This window comes from Sander lucioperca, chromosome 16 (genome assembly GCF_008315115.2).
Source record: "Sander lucioperca isolate FBNREF2018 chromosome 16, SLUC_FBN_1.2, whole genome shotgun sequence".
NCBI classification, from domain to species: domain Eukaryota; kingdom Metazoa; phylum Chordata; class Actinopteri; order Perciformes; family Percidae; genus Sander; species Sander lucioperca.
In genome coordinates this window covers 15006768-15018570 of record NC_050188.1, presented here as the reverse complement: position 1 = coordinate 15018570, position 11803 = coordinate 15006768, and the positions used below count along the sequence as shown (strand labels likewise).

At 41.9% G+C, this 11803-nt stretch overlaps 1 protein-coding gene across 1 annotated transcript in view; it reads left to right on the top strand.

Moving 5' to 3' along the window:
- The window catches only part of LOC116064135 (CD209 antigen-like), a 205516-nt gene that overhangs the window by 44452 nt on the left and 149261 nt on the right, over positions 1–11803 (top strand). The window lies entirely within an intron of this gene.

Sequence of the window (11803 nt, the reverse complement as noted above, 5' to 3'; positions counted from 1 at the left end):
GAGGCAGACACCGTCTCCACATTTCAGAGTAAACTTAAAACTCTCCTCTTTGATGAAGCTTATAGTTAAGGAGTGAGGAGTGGCAGCGTTCACCTAGTCTGGTGGGGGACGGTGTATAACTGTGTCCCTGAGAAAGACACTTAACCCCTAGTTGCTCCAGAGATGTGCAGCCTCTGATATATAATCCAGTTGTAAGTCGCTTTGGATAAAAGCGTCAGCTAAATGACATGTAATGTAATGTAACATGTAATTGACCTACCCTTGTAGGGCTGGCTCAGGTTTACTTTGGACCAGCTCTTAGTTATGCTGCTATAGGTCTAGATTGCCGGGGGACTTCCTTTGACACACTGACCTGTTTTCTCTTTCCATCTGTGTGCATTCATGTCCCAGAAATGCTTGTCACTAACTTATCTGCGGGGAGCTTATTTCCCGGAATCCTTATGTTTTCCCTCCTCGCAGTTTTACTTGGATTGGGGTGGTACCTAAATCATGGTTGCAGCTGGCGCCGTGGCCCTGCTCGATTCCCTGCTGTACCATACTACGCCCTACTATGCCCTGCAACGCCCTGCTACACCCAGCTATGCCCCGCTATGCCCTGCAACGCACCGCTACGCCCTGAACTGCTAAAACTATTATTTCTAGTCATAGCTCCACTATCTTTATTGTTACTATAACTGCCACTGTTCATTTTTGCAACTGCTGTAATTATCAATCATATTTCTCTATATGTGTATCAGTGTCTCTGTGTCCAAACCAGCAGCTAAAGATGCTGCCCACAACGAGCCTGGGTCTGTCTGAGGTTTCTGCCTAAAAGGAAGTTTTTCCGCGCCACTGTTGCACCAAATGCTTGCTCTTGGGGGGGGGGTGAGTTGTTGGGTCTTTGTAAACTATAGATTGTGTGTCCTGAGATAACTCGTCATTATATTATATTGCAGCCAGCGTTATCTGTGTGGAGTTTTTAAAAGTGTAACCACACTTGCGACCGCGTCATCGGCATTTCCGTGACTCACTGTGACTTGAACAAGCTGCAGAGGCGACATATTTTGCTCCGTCTTTACTGCAGCTCTGTGTGTTTGAGCCGGAGCTGAGCCTCGCGCTCTCTGTCAAACATGCAGAGAGGACTAAGAAGATCACACTTAGGTACACAATCAGGTTGAAATTTGGCACAGATTGATTATACCTGAATTGGTCCTAGGTAGTACCAGCCTACTCCGGTTGATACCTTACAAAGTATCGAGTTCAGTACCCAACCCTACCCTAAACCCACCGATAATGTGGGCTTTACTGTGATAAGAATATTTCACAAATCTTAACCAAGGTCTCATTTACACTCCTCATTTCAAGTGTCTTATATGTGGATTAAATCCAGATGAAATACTTTTGTAAACATCTTCCCACATACTGTATATGAGTCTCTGTTAGCCACATCACTAGTCTGATTGCAGTCAGTCAGTTTTCCAGAGCTACATGCTAATCAGAGTCAGTACTACTCCAGTCCAAATGGTGGTGGTAATGCACCTGAAGCTGTAACTGACAAAAAGAGCCACAAGAGAAATAATTTTAGGATCATTTACAACAACACATCAGCTAACTAGCCATTAACACACACATGCGTAAACTATTACACATGGAAGACTTGCATCATTGGTCACTCATCTCTTCATCTTTTTTCTGTGCTCCTCTACTCTGTTATACATCTATGATCTGCTCTCTGTGTGTTACTAGCTGTGCATGTAGCAGAGCTTATTCTTTATTCCATCCAGCTGAACTTCAGGTAATTATCACAGACCCTGGTTGTGTGTCAGTAAAGAAGATGGTCTATCACGTGTTTTATTTGTTTCACTCAAACATTAAAATTCACACCTAAACTTCACTTCCTCTAAAATAAGTGTCGAGGCCAACAACAGTTCCTGTGTCAGAGAGGTGTGAATACAGCTATGCACACATATGTTTATTTCCTCAATTTTACAATCAGGAAGAAGCAGCTTTACTTTACTTTAAGATACTTTTATAAAGTTTATCTGAAGGGTTTCATAATTCCAATTCCCAAACGACTGAATGCCTAAATGTAAGCGTATTTTAAGTTAAGTGGGACTTTTTGTCTAACAGTAACAAATGTATTAGGGTGTGCATCTGTCTTATTGGTTTGTGCTGCAGCCACTTCCTGTGTTAAAGGAGTGACCAACTTAAAGACAGACAGTGAGACGGAGAATACGTTCACTTCGGTTTTCAGTTTGTCAAGATGTCTGCAGATACTGACGCTGCTCCACGTTTGAGCCTGAATGTGAGATATAACAGAAACATCCAAGAGAACAGCAGAGAGGAAGAGGAGAGTCAGGTGGAGATCTTAGAGGATGAAGAGCATCACGCTGATCTCAGGCAACAAAGAGCCAGTAAGTCTGAAATGATGATTGTTGTAAAGGGGAAGTTCATGTCAGTTTACTTGTGGCTTCATAACAATTAGATACTCACCATTACCTCTGGGTCATTACCAGGTGTCTTGGTGCTGTAATCTGGTACCTCGTGAGTCATTCTTATTGTTCAAACTTCAAAGATAATAAAACATGTTCTGGATGTATTTTGTCTCTGTAGGACCACACACTCAAAACAACCCTGCAGCCAACAACAGAAGGTGTTTCAGAGCTACTGCAGTGACTCTGGGAGGGTTTTATCTTCTGATATTGGCTGGACTCTTCATTCGCTGTGAGTATTTTGTTTTAATATAAACTGTCATATCTTAAAGGGGACATGTCATAAAAACATACTTTTCCAGTTCTTATATACATTTGGGTATCTGGAGTGCCTACCAATCCACCAACTGTGAAATAAGACAACTCAGTTTTTTCACGGCTGCCTAGATGAGAAAACATGTGATTCAACAAGATATTCACATTTGACTCCCCTTCCTCTGTCACAGTCAGGCTCATTAGAATATACTTCCCCCGTCTGAGTATCTCTGCCCACGGCTTAACAACTACCTTTTGCATAGCTGCACCATATTTTTTTTAAATAAGCCAATCAGAGCAGACTGGGCTTTTACAGGAGGGGTCTTAAAGAGACAGGCGCTAAAACAGAGGAAGTTTTGGTTCATGTTCACACTTGATACTTAAGTTAAAGTGCTCATATTATGCTTTTTTGGCTTTTTCCCTTTCCTTAATTGTGTTATATATCTTTTTTGTGCATGTTATTGGTTTACAAAGTGAAAATCCCAAAGTCCACCCCAAAGGGACTTACCATCTCCAACAGAAAACACTGTTCACAAACTGCTCCAAACAGCTCTATTGTAGTCCAGCCTTTACTTCAGAGACAAACGTGGTCACTTTGTAGTACACGTTATAATGCTCACCTAGCTGCTAGCGTGGCACGCCCTCATACTCTGCTTCTGACTGGCTAGTAGTCCTAGGTACTGTCAGGGTGTGCCCTCATACTCTGGTCCTGACTGGCTAGTAGTCCTTACCTAGGTACTGTCAGGGCACGCCCTCATACTCTGCTTCTGACTGGCTAGTAGTCCTAGGTACTGTCAGGGTGTGCCCTCATACTCTGCTTCTGACTGGCTAGTAGTCCTAGGTACTGTCAGGGTGTGCCCTCATACTCTGGTCCTGACTGGCTAGTAGTCCTACCTAGGTACTGTCAGGGCCGTGCCCTCATACTCTGTTCTGACTGGCTAGTAGTCCTAGGTACTGTCAGGGTGCCCTCATACTCTGCTTCTGACTGGCTAGTAGTCCTTACCTAGGTACTGTCAGGGCACTCCCTCATACTCTGCTTCTGACTGGCTAGTAGTCCTAGGTACTGTCAGGGTGTGCCCTCATACTCTGGTCCTGACTGGCTAGTAGTCCTTACCTAGGTACTGTCAGTCTAACAGGATCAGTATCATTAATGCTAACCGTGGCAGTGTTCTCTGTGTGTGTTAGTTTCATATTAATTTGAAGTACACTCTAAGGAATAACTGTGTATTAACAGTTGTGTGTCTGTGTATTTTAACAGAAATTGTTCATAGAACTTGATTCACAGTTGTATTTAGTTTTTTTTACATTTCGAATTGCATTATTTGTGCTCCGACAACTAACACGGAGGTTAGTTTTAGGAGTTTAAAGTGCCCATATTATGAGAAACACTTTTTCTGGGATTTGGGGAGTTATTTTGTATCTCTGGTGCTTCCACACGCATACAAACTTTGAAAAAAAACATCCATGCTGTTTAGAGTGAGATACGGTTTCTGAATGTGTCCTGCCTTCAGTCTCCAGGTGAGCTGGTCAAAATCGACACGGCCGTCTATGTCATCGGCCGAAACATTTGGTGTGTGCTAACCACTTTAGCTAATACCACATCAGCTAGCTGTTTCTACAACTTCGGTCAGTACAAGGCAGGATTAGCCGGGAGACTTCTTCTAAACGACGGCACACTTCCAACTTTGCATTGAATACCTGCAGAACAGGGACATGGAAGTAGTTCTATAGTGTTGTAGCAGTGTTTTGCCATTGAGAACGAGGTGGCTAACCACTAGCAGCGCTAGCTTCTAGCTAGTAGTCCTTACCTAGCTACTGAGCATGTGCGACTCCCAACAAAGATGGGATAGAAGTGTGATGCCTCACTCTGTAGCTAAAACAGAGAGCTCAACATACAGGGTGAAAAGAGGAGCTGCAGCAATGTGCATTACAACAACAATATGGTGTTTTTTGAAAATTAAACCATGTAAACCTATTCTGATATAACCTCTTAATACAATTATGAACCTCAAAATAAGCATAATTTGAGCACATATATTTTTAAAAGTTGTCAGAGATGAAAAGCTTCTGTAGTTTAATGTGTGTGACTCAATCACAATGTAAAGTCTATGGGACAGGCTGCTGATCTTATGAAGAGACAGTAGGGGCAGAAAACAATGAAAAGATGCCATCTTGAAGCTCCTTAAAGCTGCATTCTCTGTCATTTCCAGCAGGGGGAGACTCCACTGGCTCCAGAAAGAAGTGTTTCTATAGAAGTCTATGAGAAAATGAGCCTACTTCTCACTTGATTTATTACCTCAGTAAACATTTTCATAATGAGTTCATGGTCTCAGTCACTAGTTTAAAGTGTTCTTTAATACAGCATGGTGTTCATTTAGTAAATTATGATCCCATTTATTTTAAAACAGACGATACAGCAGGAGATGCTTTAGGACCTGTCAGTCAGGACAGAGGCTTAGCAATAGTTTTTAGGGATTGGGCCCAACAGTACTGGGAGTCTGTTATTTTTGAATCATGGATTGACAGACTGATGGTCTAATAACTTGTTCCAAAGCAGGATATCCATTTTAGTAATGTCATTGTAACTTCAATAAGCATTACAAAGTTTTAGTTTAGACAACAGAAAGAAGTGTGAAAGCCAGCATTTCCTGTTTTGGCCAAACTGTTGTACTGCTGTGTGAGGTGTGAAAGCGTTTAACCAAGCTGTGAATGAATGATATTTATAAATTTTTCAGTTTTACAGAAATGCGTTTATAGTTTATGAAATAAAATATGGTTTCATAAAATAAATCCAAAGGTTGGACAATGCAGTGTCCTCGCTGAAGTTAAGAAAACCACCGGACTGGAGTTACTATGTTGTTATTCAAATATATAAGTAATACGTGTGTGTGTGTGTGTGTGTGTGTGTGTGTGTGTGTTGTATGTGCTGTTACTTCCTTAATGTTGTTTATTTTCCAAGACACATTGGCAGCATCAGTAGAGGATGTTACATTACTGAATGTATATCTACCAAAGTTTTACAGCAGCGTAGTGACAGATCTACACAGCGCGGTAAGCAGTAAGTGAAGTTAAGAGCAGCTACGGTTTCTCAAGATGTCCGAAGATATTTATGCCAAACCAGATATGTCAAAGAAGGTGAGATACAACAGAAATGTGCAGGAAGACAAAGTAGAGTGGGAGGAAAGGGAGGTGGAAATATACGAGAGTACTGACGCTATCAGAGATCACACTGATAACCAGTCACACGGAGGAGGTAAGCGAGAAATTATGACAAATCAATATCATAGATTATAAATGCTGATCTGTTTGAATGTGGCTGACCTTCAAGTCATGTTGGACTGATGTGTAAACTCTACGTTTGCTCTCAGTTTAGTTTGACACTCAGCTGTCAAATCCCAAGGAAACTGCCTCCATCTATGTTTGTCTCTATAGATGTACATGTACAGTATGAAAACCTTGTGTTTTGCAGCTCTTTCCTGTAGTTAGTTTATTATGTTCTGCTAAAAGTATCAGAACTCTCTGGTTAGAAGACTCATTAAGAAATGATACCCGATGTGTTTGGTTATGGTAACATTTAACTGACAAGGGTCATTTCTGAGATCTGAGGATGCATCAAGTCTGGTAAAGACATGAAACCACATGACAGGAAGGAGGGAAGTACAGTGTGACGAAGTCTGTTGGAGAGAGAGAGAGAGAGAGAGAGAGAGAGAGAGAGAGAGAGAGAGAGAGAGAGAGAGAGAGAGAGAGAGAGAGAGAGAGAGAGATTCAATGACCCATTACAACTCAACATTTCAGATGAGTTTATATTTGTTTTACTTTAGTGTAATAATTGGTTTACCTAAGAGGTTTAATATTTTCTTTAAGGACGCTTTCACACCTATAGTTCACCAGACTGGACAGACACCAGATTCGGGGGTGACGTTGCAGCATTGTTGCATTTATTTATTTGGTTGGGTTTGCGATCACACTGCACTTTGTCAAAGGCACCAAACACTGTTAACAAATGTCACATGGTGGAAACGGTCGCTTGTTATTGGACAGAATATCTGAGTGAAACCTGCCGACACTTCTGGTCTCAGAGATAATGGAGCAACACCACATTTATAACGTCTTGGGTTTCTGGTTTTGCTTCAGTGTTGATGATGTCACACAGACTGATGATGTCACACAGATGACCAGCGATGTGTGCTCAGAACAGCTTATGGATCTGAATGTTTTCGTCCCTTAAATCATATATAAGTCTATATATTGTTTGCAAGGTTGAAGCTGCAGGCTAGTAAATGCTCTGTTTGTGGTTTACTTCCTGTATTTGGGTCAGATGGCGTTCTCACCTGAAGTGAACCTGAAGGGTCTGACACACCCAACCACAGATCAAAACAATGAAGCTGCTGAGTAAAAGGTTATTCTTACAGAGACATAATACAGTCCCTCCAGGATTTCACAATGTCGCGATCGCAACAATCCACGCAAATTCACGTAAATTCAACCAATCGTGAATTCGGTGTGTTCCACCTGCGTCTAATTGTCCCAACACAATTGTCTTGTGTAATTAAGTTCAGTCTTCCCCTTACTCCTGTGCGAGATCGTCTGTTTACTTTGTGTGCAGCCGTCGAGAGTTTTTCCCTGTTTCCTGTGTTCCTGAGTTCCTGATTCCCGTTGAGTTTGACCATTGTCTGTTTTTGGACTTCCGTTTTGCCTGTCAATTTTGAAATTGCTGCCCGTGCGTTTTGTTTGTGCTTCAAATAAAGCTTTTGGATTTTTACCTACCGGAGACATGCTTTTGTGGGTCCATTGCCTCTGTGTGCGTGACAATACCAATATCTGTTACGCTGGGGAACAGAACAGACTGAAATGCAGAGGCTCACAATAAACAGGTTTATTGAGGATGGGGGGGAAAAGGGAGTGGGGAGGCAGATGCCAGGGACAGGTGAAAGGCAGTTACGACGGTGAGGGAATAGGCGGCAAGGGTAGGATGGGGAGGGCAAGTAGGATCAGAGAGAGGCAGGCCAACAGAAAAACACAGAGGAGGCAAAACCAACCAAGAAACAAAATAGAGAATAGTAAACAAAACAGAAAACTCCCAGCCAGCCGACCCAACCATCACAAATATCTGCAGCATCCTGAGCCTTTTTGGTAAGGTTACTAGGAAAACTCAGCCCAGAATAATTTTATTCTCCCTGAAACAAGTTTTATTTTTATTTTTAAACAAGTATACTAAAAAATAAAATCACACTTTTTTTTTTTTGCAATTTTCACTGTCTCTTGCAACTTCATTGCAACAAAAATACAAAAGACATCGCAATTTTTATCGCAATTTTTTACAAAAGCTCCCGCAAAATCAGGCGTTTTGGGCTGCAACAATCTCAAAAAAAGGCTGTGAAATTCTGGAGGGACTGATAACTTTCTTTTTTTTTTGAACATATCTTTATAGAATTTCCAAGAGGCACATATAACATAAAGTAAGACAGTCACGGACTAAAGAATAAAAAAGGCATGTCTCTGAGCCAGAAGCTAATAGCTTCTAATGGGAGAAGTTCCAGCACACTCCGAGTCCATTGTGAAATCGTGGAAACAGAGTCTGAGTTTGGAGGAGCCAAGACCCAATGCTTTAGGATTTAACCCCAGAACACAGCCGACAGGGGTAAGAGTTAGTTTGTTCTTGAATATATAATCAATTTCCTTACATATTTTGACCCAGAAGTAATTAATAAAGGGACATTCAAATATACAGTGAAAATACGTACCTTCAGAAATCTTACAATTATTACAAAATTTCGAGAGCAACGGGTTAAACCTATTGCGTTTCACCGGTGTGATTTGGAGCCTGTGTATGACCCTAAATTGCATCTCCCTGGCTTTGTTGGTAAGTAAGCAATCTGCAGGGCCTGACCAATCCCCATCCCACACATCGTCCAAGATCGTCACCCCAAAATCTGCTTACCAGAGAGATCTGACATGAACCGTACAGTCACTGGTTGAAGTTGACCTTGTAAAACCTGCTAATAAGTTTCCTGGAGTCAGGCTTCTGAACAGCCTTCTCCACAACTGAGATGGAAAACCCATTAGGATACAAGTTAGTATTAGAAAGAATGAAGCTGCGTATTTGCAAATACCTAAAAAAGTTATTCAGCGGAAGATTGTACTTCTCTCTGAGCTGATCAAAAGACAACACAGTGCCCTCTGTCAGCAAGTCACCCACAGTCTTTATACCCCTACTAAACCACACTGAGAAGGCTTGATCGGCCAGACCAGGAGGAAAATCTGGATTCAAATGGACAGGTGTAAGGAGAGGAAAAAAAACCCATCTTGGTATTCTAACTTTCTTATCATCCTCCAGACTTTTAAAGTATTCTGTAAAATAAAATTGCCCTTTAAGTTAAGGCGAGCCCACCGCTTAGATGCATATAATATATGGTGCAAAGGGATAGGGGCCACTGGGGCAGCCTCCAAACCAAGCCAGGTGGATTCAGCGCCCTTGTCAAACCAGTGCCAAATACAGGTACAAAGAGATGCTAACTGATAGCGTCTAAAATCTAGTACTGCCAACCCCCCTTCCTCGAGGGGGGCGCATTAGCGTAGTAAGTTTCAACCTGGTTCACTTGTTCTTCCAGAGAAAGGAAGTCAAAGAGCTGTTTATAACAGAAAGTGATTTTCTTGTTAACAGAGCTGGGATAATTTGGAAAGGATACAGTAACCGGGGAAGTATAGTCATTCACCCTACCTAGGAGAGACAGCAGCAAAGCTGTCCATCGGGCCAGGTCTTCCTTAATCTTACGAATTGCAGGTACAAAATTGGCTTTGTAGAGGCCTGAGAGTAAGGGAGTAATGTGTATGCCCAGGTAAACAAAACCGGATGGGGACTAGCAGAAAGGGGCAGAGCATTGCGGAGACCAAGATACATGAGAAGCGAGGAGCATAGCTTCAGATTTAGAGTAGTTAATTTTGTAACCTGAAAATCGGCCAAAGGAATTAATTATGTCAACAACCCGTGTGATAGAAGATTCAGGACTGCTTAGGTAAAGGAGGACATCATCACAGTAGAGTGAGATTTTATGACACATCGGGCCAACTTCAATGCCTGTCACCAAATGATCAGATCTAATGGCCTCTGCTAGGGGCTCCATGGCAAGGGTGAATAAAAGTGGCGAGGCCGGACAACTCTGTCTAGACCTCAGGCCATTTATCTTATGCTTACCAAACAGTATGGATTTCTGAGCCTCTTTAGATAGAAGAGTGTCCAGAGCTGCTGTGGTAGTGTCAATTTGGAGCCTCAGGCCTTCTGAAGGCTTAAAGTTAAATTATCCCTGCAATTTGTTTAGTTGCTCTTCAAGAAGCTGTTGTTCTGCTCTCTGTTTCCCAAAGTACACTAGGAGATGCATTCTCAGTAATGAAATAAAAAAACTGTTCACTAAAATATGTTTTAAAATTGGGATTTTTAAGTAGATGGTTTGGAAAGCGCCATTGCCCCCTAATGCTTTGAGCCCTGCCGGACATGATCACTAATAACTATATTGCCAATAGAGATTGCCAATTACCCTCTGAAGGGCATTTTAGAGGTAAAAATAGTCAATCCTGGAGGATGATTTATGTACTTTTTAGTAAAATGTATACTGCCGATCAGTGGGGTGAAGGGTCCTCCAAGTGTCAATAAAATGTACATCCATGCAGCAGCCAAGTAGAGATTGACCTTGCCCCATATTAGACTGTACAGTTTTACTAGATTTATCTCAGCATGAGTTTAGGCAACGGTTAAAGTCACCAGCTATCACTAAGGACTCAACAATCGGAGACGGCTTCCCCAAAGAGTGTCCCTTTAATCATTACATATCTGCCCGATATGTCAGCCCTAACTTCCATCTCAGAGGCAGAGATTTGTGAACTAGGATGGCTACACCCCTGCTATTACTTATGAAGGACGAATAGTAAATCTGGCCCACCCACTCTCTTTTTAACTATAGATGTTCATTGTCATCTAGATGGGTCTCTTGTAACATTGCAATCTGTACTTTCTCTTTTTTAAAGTAAATAAGAATCTTTTTATGTTTAATGGGGCCCTGAATCCCGTGGACATTCCAAGAGCACAATTTAATTTCTGCAATATCAACTATGATCCCACATTGTGCGCACAATAGATTTGCTGAGTTACCTGTGTAGTATGAGACTCTTTGTACAAGACCTTCTGATAAAACATATTAACATAACTAAAAAACAATGTGGGAAAAAGGAAAAGAGAAAAAGATAAACAAACCAACCCAGCCCTCCCCAAAACGCTTCCCTGAACTAAGCGTCTACACCCTACATTATGCATCCTAACTGTGCATTACACCAGTGCTGCACAAGTAACCATATATAGTTATAAACGTCTACAAAACATGTTATGAAAACACATTTGAACAGGACAAAGCATAAATAATATTCTGACTCACCACCTTCAGACACATATAGAGAAGCCATGTATAACAGAGGAACCTACATAATAAGTATCTGAGAAAGAAAAGAAAAATCAGAATCAGAATCAGAATCAGAAAAAGCTTTATTGCCAAGTACGTTTACACACACAAGGAATTTGTCCTGGTGCTGTAGGTGCATGTCACATTAAAGCAACACGCACAGACACACCGAGTCACCATATATGCAGCGCCAAAACAACTCTCTCTTAACTCCCGCAGGGACAATACAGCATCACATGAGGAGAGGAGAGGGGAAAAAAAAGCAACTCTCAGACTATCCTCATAAAGATAAGAACAGTGTGGGAACAGGAAAAAAACACCTCAGCACATAGGCACACAAACAGTACATTTGCACTGCTGAACATAACATAACATAACATAACATAAATGTACAGTTGCACATTTGGCTGCGAAGGCGTTGGACTGGGGAGAGGGTAGGTTGGGGGAGTTTGGCCTGCTGAGAAACGCACAGCCAGGCAGTCCCACTAGTGACCCAGTCCGCAGAATGTTATAGCGAAAACACAGCACGTTGCCGTGGTGACACCCTTGAACAGTCCAGAACCGATACGACAATCAGCAGGCAGTAGGGAAGACGGGGGAGGAACCAAGAGAGTCTCGCTTGCAGAG